Below are 10,781 nucleotides of genomic sequence, written 5' to 3' on the forward strand. Positions count from 1 at the left end.
CTTACCCTGGACATGTTTGCTGGGGAGGCAGCTGCTATGTTCTGTTGCTGCTGGCACTTCTGAATTAAAGTCAAGTCAGTGTTTGGCTCTGATTTGCAGTGGCTGCCCACCATGTAGATTACCCAACTCAACATTGATGGTATCATAGAATTATAGAGTTGGAAGGGACCCTGCAATGCAGGAATATACAGCTATCCCATACAGGGATTGAACCTGCAACCTTGGCATTATCAGCCTCGTCCTCTAACCAATTGACCTCATTTTGGATAATCTAATGATGGGTGGCTGCCACGAATCAGAGCCAAGGGGAAGCTTGAATCCCATGCTGCTGCCTCTCTGGACTGGAAAGTAAGATAAGAGATGAGGCTGGATGCAGCAAGCAGCAGTAGTGCTGCTCAGAGCCCTAGCAGGGGCACCCAGCACTGAACATTGATCCTTAATGATCAGCAGGTTTGGGTTGTTAATGGCTCCTTCTAAGCCCCCAGCCCTTGGCAAGTGCCCAACTATGCTGACCTCTGATGCTGGACCAGCAGCCAGGAAGTATGTGTAATCAGGCAAGAGGGACCACTGAGAGCTTCTTGTCTACAGAGCCAACACTGATGAAGAATTTCAATTTAACAATTTAAAAACACAAACACACTTCTCATAGTCCAATATACCTTCTTATTCTCGTGATTTTCAGCTGGTAAGTCTCTGACACACATACACAAAATTTAGTATTGGTCTCCAGATGTATAACATATGTGTCGTACTATCAAATTTCTTTTACTCCAGTTCATGAGATCATCCCATTCCTCCTACATAACTTCCAAATCTGTCTCTGTATTAACAATGCCGGCAAACTTGGTGTTATCTGCAAATTTCATCAACTCACTTCTACTTCCTTTCCCCTGGTCACTCATGGAAAAACAACAACCACAACCCTGCTTGAAACAGACCCAAGGCCTAATCCCTGAGCACCTTCAGTGGTTATTTTCCCCTAACTTCATAGTTTGCTTTTTCACAGCAATACATTTTATCTATTTAACAAAGCATCCTGTTTAGTCATTGACTTTCTCATCTCATGCACCTTATCCAGAACTTCACAGATGCTCTGTGTGCATAGGGCTTTCTATGATGAACACTTCCCATTTAATTCAGTTGAGGCTTCTTTCACACAACCTGTTTATGGAGCATTTGTCCTGATTCGTTTGCACAAAATATGGTGTATTTTCCTGTCCTGGGGTTATTTGTTGTTTGTAATCGGGTTTTGCACAAGAGCACCAAATCCACTTTTAATTGAATCATACCCACAAATAGTAACAATCTGGAAGTGGCCTGAAGTTGTAGCTCAGTTCTTAGCATGTCCAAAAGGATGTCTGCATGGAGCTGCTGCCTCTGTTTTTAATGGGAAAATTCCTGTTCACAGGATCTCTGTGGCCAAACCAGAATGTTCATACTTGAAAAGCAACAGAATCATCAGTCACGCCAGTAATAATTTCCTATGTAGCAATCAAGGACATTCAAGTACTTTGGATTAAATAAAATTAATGCAAATAGGTTATTTAATTAATGCAGGTTAATGCAAATAGAATAGGTCTACTGAAACCTCTGTTTCCAGGAAAAAAATCAAATTAAGCAAAAGGTTAATGCTATGAAAGAACACTTTCACAGCTTTGGTTGAAGCAAATGTGCTAATCAGGGAGAGTTGTGTTTCAAGGTCTAAGGGAACTTATTTATAAACTTGATTTTGTTTTTAAAAGCCAAATGTTAACGCACTCAGTGTATTTGGAAGAATTACTGTACATTTATGTAGCCATGGAGGAAGCTAGTTAGATAACCTGTAGTTATTCATAGTGTCTGTACAAGCACATACGTGGTCTGCACAGCGACAACAGTTGCCATTTAATGTGTGTAACTGACCTTGGGGTCCATCGCTTTGTTACTAGAGCAACAGAGCTGATGCTTCTTTGCTGTGGCTGAATCTCATGTCGCTCTAAACAGAATGACTGAAATCCCAGGGCACTACAGAGAACACAGTCTCCCAATTCAGACCCTTCAGGCAAAATGCATGTACTGTACACAGAAATAATTCTAGGAGCAGGATGCAGGCAAGGTCTATGACTTGTAACTACAGGTTGGTGACTTGTCTATTTGCAGTCTTTATATGATTGAAACACTCCCCCCCCCCGCCGCCGCCCCCAATTACATGGTGCTGAAGAGAAGAAATGAGAAACAATGGTAGTCTGTGCCTGAATTGTGCATATTTGTAAATTTCAGAATTTCTAATTCCTTTACTTTTCCCATGAAGCTGTAGTCCTATGCACACCTTTCTGAGTTAAGCCACACTGAATAGCGTGGGACTTATTTCTGAGTAAATATGCTCTAGGATTGCACTGCAACTTTGTAGTGTAAAGGAAATATTTAAATCTGCCAAGCAGTCTGATCCTAGGGTTTGGTGATAGAGTCACTGTGCTGATGGGTTTGTTCTTGGAGTTAATAATAATAATTTATTATTTATACCCCACCCATCTGGCTGGGCTTCCCCAGCCACTCTGGGCGGCTTCCAAAAAAATATTAAAATACAGTAATCCATCAAACATTAAAAGCTTCCCTAAACAGGGCTGCCTTCAGATGTCTTCTAAAAGTCTGGTTATTGTTCTCTTTGACATCTGGTGGGAGGGCGTTCCACAGGGTGGGTGCCACTACCGAGAAGGCCCTCTGCCTGGTTCCCTGTAACTTGGCTTCTCGCAGTGAGGGAACCGCCAGAAGGCCCTTGGCGCTGGACCTGCTCTGAAGTGACACTGTGATGATTGTGCTAATAGATGCACAACACAGCAAGGCTGTAAAGTGTGCAGCATTCCTCCAAACTATTTATGTGTCATTTATGGTTTTGTATGAGCCCACTAGAGCTACAGAAGCCAGCTTCAATTGATGGTTGGTACTCCAGCACAAATATAGCCCTGGTAGACAATGATTTAAAAGAAGCATATATTTTTAATATAGACAAATGTTGAAAGCAACAACTCCCAGAGCACCAGTCCTGTGGGTTAGTGGAGACCCACTGCATCTCTATGTGTGTGTCATTTTGTAAATTGCCAGATTGCAAAATAAACTATTTCAGGCACAGATGAAAATTTCAGTGCTAACTCCTTGTGGTTGCTATTGAAAATCTTGAAGGGTCTCCCCCTGGGTCAAGATGCACACAGATGAGTATAACCAGGCCTTGTGCTCTGCACTGAAACCCTTAAGCCTTTAAAAAGTTTGTGTAACCCTGAGCAGAATGCAGACAAGTCAGATACACACCTGGAGTTTGGTGATTTGGGACAGGAAGACTGACAATACCAATGCAGTGATATAAAACAGAACTCAAGACGGTTCAGCTGGAGACACAGCTTGGCAGGGAACCAAACTGTCTGCAAAACCAATAGCTTTTAAATGTAATTAACATCACAAAATGTTTAAGATCTGGAGAGCTCCCAGAGCACACTGCTTTAAAGGCCTACAAACTTTCTGACAGCAAATGCAAACTAGATATGGGGAAATGAATATCTCCTTGGCCATGATCCTATAAACATGTATATGCATATGCTTAACATTAAGTACCCAGCACAATTCCTTTTGGGATCAGCTCACATGCAAGAAATTAAAGAAATACACAAGTATTTGGAAGATGATAGCTTTGATACAGAATTTCCTTTTGTTTTCGTTTGATCACGAGACAGGATCCAGAATCAGGAATGACAAAGCAGCGTCAGCCTGTTAGTTAAAAGCCTAGAAGCTGCCAGTTCGTTTCATCAAAAGATGCAGATTTCAGAGATGGAGTACAAAGGAAATAGGTCTTAGGCTTTAGATGTCTTTAAAGTTTACTACAATGTTATCAAAACGTGGCACACCACAGGGCTGTATATTCAAAATATTTTTTATTGTTATTTCTAACCAGCCCCTATATAAGAAACTGGTGCAACTGCTGGAAAATACATTAATCATGTTTTAGATAGCGGAATGTCACTCTTGTTTCCTGAGCACCAGTGTCCATTGCGGGTAGTAGAAACGCTTGGTCTTCACTTGGTGCCTGCCCCTTTAAGAGCTCTGAGCCAGCCTCTGTTCCTGTCCACCCAAACTCACTTTAGAGCAAATATTTTGACTCGCTATAGGAGGGGAATGAAGGGGCTAGCAGAGCAATGGTATGTGAGTCACAGCAACTGCAATGTCCATTGGTGCCCCAATGATTTTTAAAGGACAGGACCAGGATGAGCCCCCAAACAAATGTTGGAAAACAGCAATACAGTTTTCCTCCCCACTGCTGTGGGGGAAATGGGCCTTTCTGGGGAGAGCTAGATGAATACTTGCAGACAATGGGAAACTCTCAGAGCCTCAAAAAAACCCAAAAGAACTTAAAATTAGTTCATAAAATGTTCTGCATCTGTCTAGCTTGTCATCGGCACCATCTAATAAGTGCTCACGATGATGCTTCTATGATTGCATCACACACCACACTTGTCACATTTGTCACTCTAGCTAAGGGGGAAATTACACATTTCCAACATAAACATTTTGTAATTTTGAGTGTTGCAAATGTTTTCTTGCAACTGGAGTGTTTTGTGGAGAAAAATGCCTTTGAATCCCTCATCGTTAAAAGCAATAATATGGAACAGGCAAGCATCCCAGGGCTGTTGGTCCAGGCGAATCTGTGCCGGCACAACGGCAAGAAAAGCTAGACAACAGAGGATGGCAATCATTGCCACCATCTGCTCAGAGTCTGGAACAAACCTCGCACATAGTACCCCACCCTGCCCTGTAAGGCCCTTCTTTTCAGTTGCTACCATTATCAAGGAGGCAGCAGTGAGAGGGTAACTTTGGAGATTCAGCCGCATTTCCCCATCATATAATAGGAACAATTATCCTTTTTTAGGCTGCAAAAGGACCACCACTACACAAAGGAGAAAAACTATCCACTGAGCTATTTCTTAAAAAACAAAAAAACGCTGAAAGACAAAAAGCTTTTGAAATGAACTTAAAAATAAACTGTCATCCTGAACTGCCGAGACAGAATAATGCTTTGCAAATGTTTGTATTTGGCTCAAGATACTTGTTTGTTAAATTTCAAGTCAGATGAGATTTGAAGCAGCTGGAAGATCCAAGCCTGTGGTGGGACTGGCCCTTCTCAAATCAAAGCTTTCAGCACCTCTGAGGCCTCCTGGGGCCCACAGAACTACTTGCTGCTAGATCAAAGGGAGAGACACAGGCCTACAACCAGGGCTGGAGAGCACAATATCCCTGTAGACTTGGCAGCTGTTCCGTTGTGGGAGAGGTTGACCTGAATCTTCCTTTCCTTTACCACCACCCGAAGCTTTCCCTCTGATTCCAAATGAAACCGTGCAGCAGAAATGATTTAAACAGCCCCTTTTGTCATGACCGTGACAGGAAACTGGGGACATCCCTCATTCAACAATTCTACACTAGAAGTCCCTTGGGGTGGGGTGAGCTTTCTTCTTCTTCTTCTTCTTCTTCTTCTTCTTCTTCTTCTTCTTCTTCTTCTTCTTCTTCTTCTTCTTCAGCTATACTTCATGTTTATCATTTCTGTGACTAGTGCTTGGGTTGGGGAGAATAGAGACAGAGTTATTCTAGGCCGCAACTAATAACAGACTATAGGTTCTGCTTTCTATTTCCATTTCTTCACCCTATGATTCTGTAGCATGGGAGATCTGTCCCATGGAAGCAGTCAAAGAATTTGAAATAGTACTTCATAGGCCAATTGTGTGCAGACTATTTGTCTACTTGCCACTTGGAAAGCGTTTAACACCATAATGAAGAACACATTACGTATGGAATCAAAAGACAGGAACTACAAATCTTGAGATACATCTGTGCATTTGGGAGAGGGGTTCTTTTAGGGGCTGGATGCACATCTCTTCCGATCATCCACCATGCGCTAAGCTTTGGGCCAGGGTGATCCCCTGTCTTCATAACTCCTCAGGGCGGTGTTAGAAATGCTAGTTAGTTTATTAGGCTCAGGGCTTGTTGATGATCAGTTAATGTTTCATTAATGGGAATTAAGGGCAGGAGATATTCTCGTGATCACTGGAAAACTAGCTTTCGGAATGTAATCCATGTACTGGTAAACTTCCTCTATGATGCATTCTGTGTGGGGCCACCTCTGTTCAGGAATTAAAGTTGGTACAAAACACAGGAGCTAGAACATTGACGAGGATCAGGTACAGGGAATATATATCTGTCAGTCTCAACTGCAATTTATCCTGGTCTATTTCTGAGTACAATACTGTGTTCAGGTTCTAAGCTTTAAAGCTCCAAAGACGGTATACTGGGACCTGTAGGGGTTGCCTTTTTGCATATAAGAAGTGTGGGATGAAAATAAGATCCATGACACATGTATGGATAATTTTTTAAAAAATCAGCTGGACGTCTGGATTCAAAATGTGGGACTTTGCACACTCTCCAGCAGGTGACAGCCCCCAGCAAAGTTTAAACCAGTCTTAGAGTTAAGCAGCAGTACAGCATGGAAATAAAGGTTGTTAAATCCCTTTTGATATCCCTTTTAGTTTGCTTACAACTGTTGCCCATTTCTCTATGCTTCTGGCAATGAGCAGACCACACCTTGCTAAGTTTAAAATGATTTACTTACAAAATTGAAAGATCTGATTCATGTGTTATTCCATGCAGCAGCAAGGAGAACACAGAATACTCTTGGGATACAAATACAGAAAGTTATCTTCAAGTATGCAGTCTGAACTCAGGTACGTCCTTTCTGGTCAATTACATGGTGTGAAGTGAATGAAGAAACAAAAGAGAAGCAGCTTCACTTCCTCCCTCATCAGAAGTGAGGGTGTGTGATCTGAGTCTAGCATTTCAATTCTGTGGTCTTAACCCCTTCATGCATTAACAAGCACACATGCATCGTTATGTTTCACTGCAATTTCCCCACAAGAAGAGCTCTGCTAGATCAGGCCAAAGGTGGATCTATTCCAACATCCTGTTCTCATAGCAGCCAACTAGATGTCACTGAAAAACCCACAAGCAGACCATGAATGCAGTAATATGAGCACACCTGGGAGTGTGAATATCTTTCTCAAAGACATTTCTCTGGGTCCCACTGCTGACACATCAAGGTACAGACCAGGTAAGCTGGGCAATAATCTGGGCACTGATGAGGCACTGTTGCTGGAGCAGCTGCAGTCAAAAGTTGTGTAGTCAAAAGCTTGTGCAACTTGTGAGCTAGCCCACCAGACACCCAGCTCACCAGTGATTCCATACGCTTTGTTTTCGCTGTCTACTTAGACTGCAAAATTGTAGGGTTGCCAAAGCCTCAGCTGCCCCCCAAAGCACAGTTTGATGGGACACAAGTTGTACATGCCTGTATGAAGCCCTTAATAAAGTCTACCTGTGCTGCTCTTCCAAGCATCCCAGCTACCCTAAGTAGTCCCCAGCCAGATAAATCTTTTCTGGGACTCCTCTGGCTATTGAAATTGTAGTAATCTGCTTTCTCCTGCTAGCAGACTCTCTCCTGGGGGTGGGGAGGCCACAGAGCAAATACATTACGTCATACATGCATTTTCCCCATTTTCTCTTGCAATTTAAGCTGGCATTTTGCTCGCTCTAATTCAAATGCTCATCTAAGGATGTCATTTGCAGAAAGGATTTGCTCTTTGCTTAGCTGGCATTAAGCCAATGTGGATTTCATATTAAGATTCAGATGTGACACTTGGGTAGAGCCTGCCACGGCAATGAAGTGAAGCCTTTTGATGTCACCCGCAAATCTCTATAAAGGATTTGACACCTTGTTCTGCAACTCCGTAAAAGAAATTTCCATCAGGGCACCACAAAGATATACGCTCAGCAAGAAATCATGAAAAAAACAACAACAAGAGGAAAGGCTGATGGGGGGGGGGACACACACCCAAGATTCCTACATAAAATATTTGCCGTTTTAACATAAAACTGAGATGAAAGCTTATTAGAATCTGCACCTTCCACTGAAATGCAGTGTGTGAAAAGAATAGTCTTACACCAGCAAAAATTGGTTGAATAAGAACCTCTCTGCCTCATTGCCTCTACAGCTGGCAATGGGAAGGTAGGTGCTATCCTTGAAGAGTTATTGTCCCCTTTGTCCCCCCCCCCCGGCAGAGTACTATTAGAAGCACTGAGAGGCAGCCATGCCTGAGACGTCATTTGCTAAGCATGCAAAAAATGAGAAGAAAGAAGTTTGTTTGTTTAAAGCATTTTTATTATGCTTTTTTGCTGGAAAGGCTTACAAATAAATTTTTAAAATGAGACAATCCCTGCATTTAGATTTACAGCCTGAAAGACACAACACAAAAGGAAAAAGGGATGGGGAGGGTGAAGGGGGAAAACAAACTCAGGTACCAGTTCTTAAAAGTTACAGTTCTGATAACACCTGGTAGCATGGAAACAGTTCAGGATATCGGACAGGATGGTTACTGCTCGGTGCCAGATGTGGGAGAAATAGAGCCGAAGGCAGCTGGTCTCTTAAAAGAGCTGATAGAGCAGCCTTGCTTCCATTCTCTTTCTCTACTGCAGCCTGATGGAATGGCTGCTGCTAGGTTACAGTTGAGGCAGGCAAGGCAGTTGGTCTGTCAGCAGAGCTGATGTTGAGAGTTAACCATCACTGTCTGTTATGTTATCTCTCCAATGTCATCAGTGATATGATGTGCAAAGAGTTTTCTAATGGACACTTAGGCACACACATTGCAAACTCATTTATCATATTCATAAAGTCAGTCGCAGTTCCAGATTGGCTTTTTCTGTTTGAAAAACTGATCTCTGAAGCTTTGATTAATTTCCTTACTGGTAGCACATGCTGGCAGAGTGCTGATGGGAGTTGTAGTCCAACAACATCTGGAGGTTGCTGACGGCTGGTTTACAGGATTAAACTGCAACTTGCTTATTAATATAATATAATTTTGCACAATTCTGATTTAAGAGAATTGTGGAAGCTCTGTAACAACAAAATTAGGGCTACTTAGAACTTAGAGTGGTGGTGGGTGCAGATATCCTGTTTTCAGTAAATTAAGTTAATTTGTGTTTCCCAGTCTTCTCTGTCATTCAATTTCAGTTTAAAACATCATCCAGGGATCAAATGACTCCTTAATAAAGTGCAGTGCAGAAGCATCAAAATGGTCTGACTTGGTATAAGGCAGCTTCCTATATTCCTATGATCAAAGCACACAAATTGTCTGGAGGAAATAGACTATAGACAGGAACAGAAAGACCCTCTGTTGAAGTCACTCCCTACTTATCCAAGCATGTGATCTCAGCTGAGTCCTCCTGAGCTGGTTCTACCCTCCAGTGTTCCAAAATTATCCAGTATGAAAAGTTAATAGTGAAAGCTCAGCTCCTTCCTAGTTGTACATAAAGTTCCTTAGAACTTAGCAACTGCAGGTAGGGCTGGAAGGTATCCTTGTCTGAAATCCTAGGGAGCCACCACCAGTCTATGTAAGACAATACTGACCTAGCTGGACAGATGGACCCACTCAGTATATGGTAGCTTTCTATGTTCCTCCGAATTTTGGTTAGGGCAGGAACTGCTTCCTTCTTTGAAATAAGTGACCTCACTACATTTGTCCATCATCTACATCCACCCATGTAGATTAAAAAGGTAAAGGTAAAGGACCCCTGACAGTTAAGTCCAGTCGCAAACAACTCTGGGGTTGCGGCGCTCATCTCGCTCTATAGGCCAACGGAGCCGGCATTTGTCTACAGACAGTTTTTCCGGGTCATGTGGCCAGCATGACTAAGCCGCTTCTGGCGAAACCAGCTGTTTACCTTCCTGCTGGAGCGGTACCTATTTATCTACTTGCACTTTGACGTGCTTTTGAACTGCTAGGTGGGCAGGAGCTGGGACCGAACAACAGGAGCTCACCCCGTCACGGGGATTCGAACCGCTGACCTTCCGATCAGCAAGCCCTAGGCTCTGTGGTTTAACCCACAGCGCCACCCATGTCCCCCTACCCCTGTAGATTAGATTACTGTAATAGAGAGATACTGAGGGAGCGCCTGTTGATGTCACTATGTTGGGTTTCTTTATACTCTTGTGCTTTGTTCTCTGCTGTGAGTACATAGGATCATAAGCAGGATATACTGCATTGAGACTTTCCTATGAATGACTACATGTAGGATTGCACCACTGCTTAAGCAAAACCATAGTATCAGTTTGCCTGTCACAAGTCCAACTAACTTGAGCTGGATGAGATTAAATGCATTTAGAATCAGGGTGTAAGAAAAGCACAGAGCTACATAAATAACTTTCCTCACCAAAATCATTTATCAGTGACGATGGAAAAAGTGAATTAAAAGTTGGAACTGAAGATACAATGCCCAAGAAAGAACAGCACACAATATATTAAATTACACTAATTCGTGTGTTTCGTTTTCCTGGTCATAAAATGTCAGTTCCCAGCAAAGGTTTTACAGTGTCGTGGTGTGGAATTTCAGCAGCATGAACACCTGCTTCACAAGTTGGATAGGAATGTTTGAGAATGGCTTTTTCTGCAGTGATGATTCAAGTGGCCTGAGCAACACATGGCAATAGAGGTGGTGGCTGCCAATAGAGGTGGTGGTCATTGCCAATTTCCATTGCAATGAAAAATCTTCAGTAAATACTGTAATATCTCCAGCAGTAGTAGCAACAACAGGGATGGTCCATAAAACATTGTTTCTAATAAAATGAAAATCCTATTAATACAAACAGCAGATCATAAAAACAGAAATTGTGATCTGCCAGGCTGGATTTGTATCTGCTTCATAATCCTTTTCCCAATCCA

This window comes from Podarcis raffonei, chromosome 4 (assembly GCF_027172205.1).
Source record: "Podarcis raffonei isolate rPodRaf1 chromosome 4, rPodRaf1.pri, whole genome shotgun sequence".
In the NCBI taxonomy this organism is placed as follows: domain Eukaryota; kingdom Metazoa; phylum Chordata; class Lepidosauria; order Squamata; family Lacertidae; genus Podarcis; species Podarcis raffonei.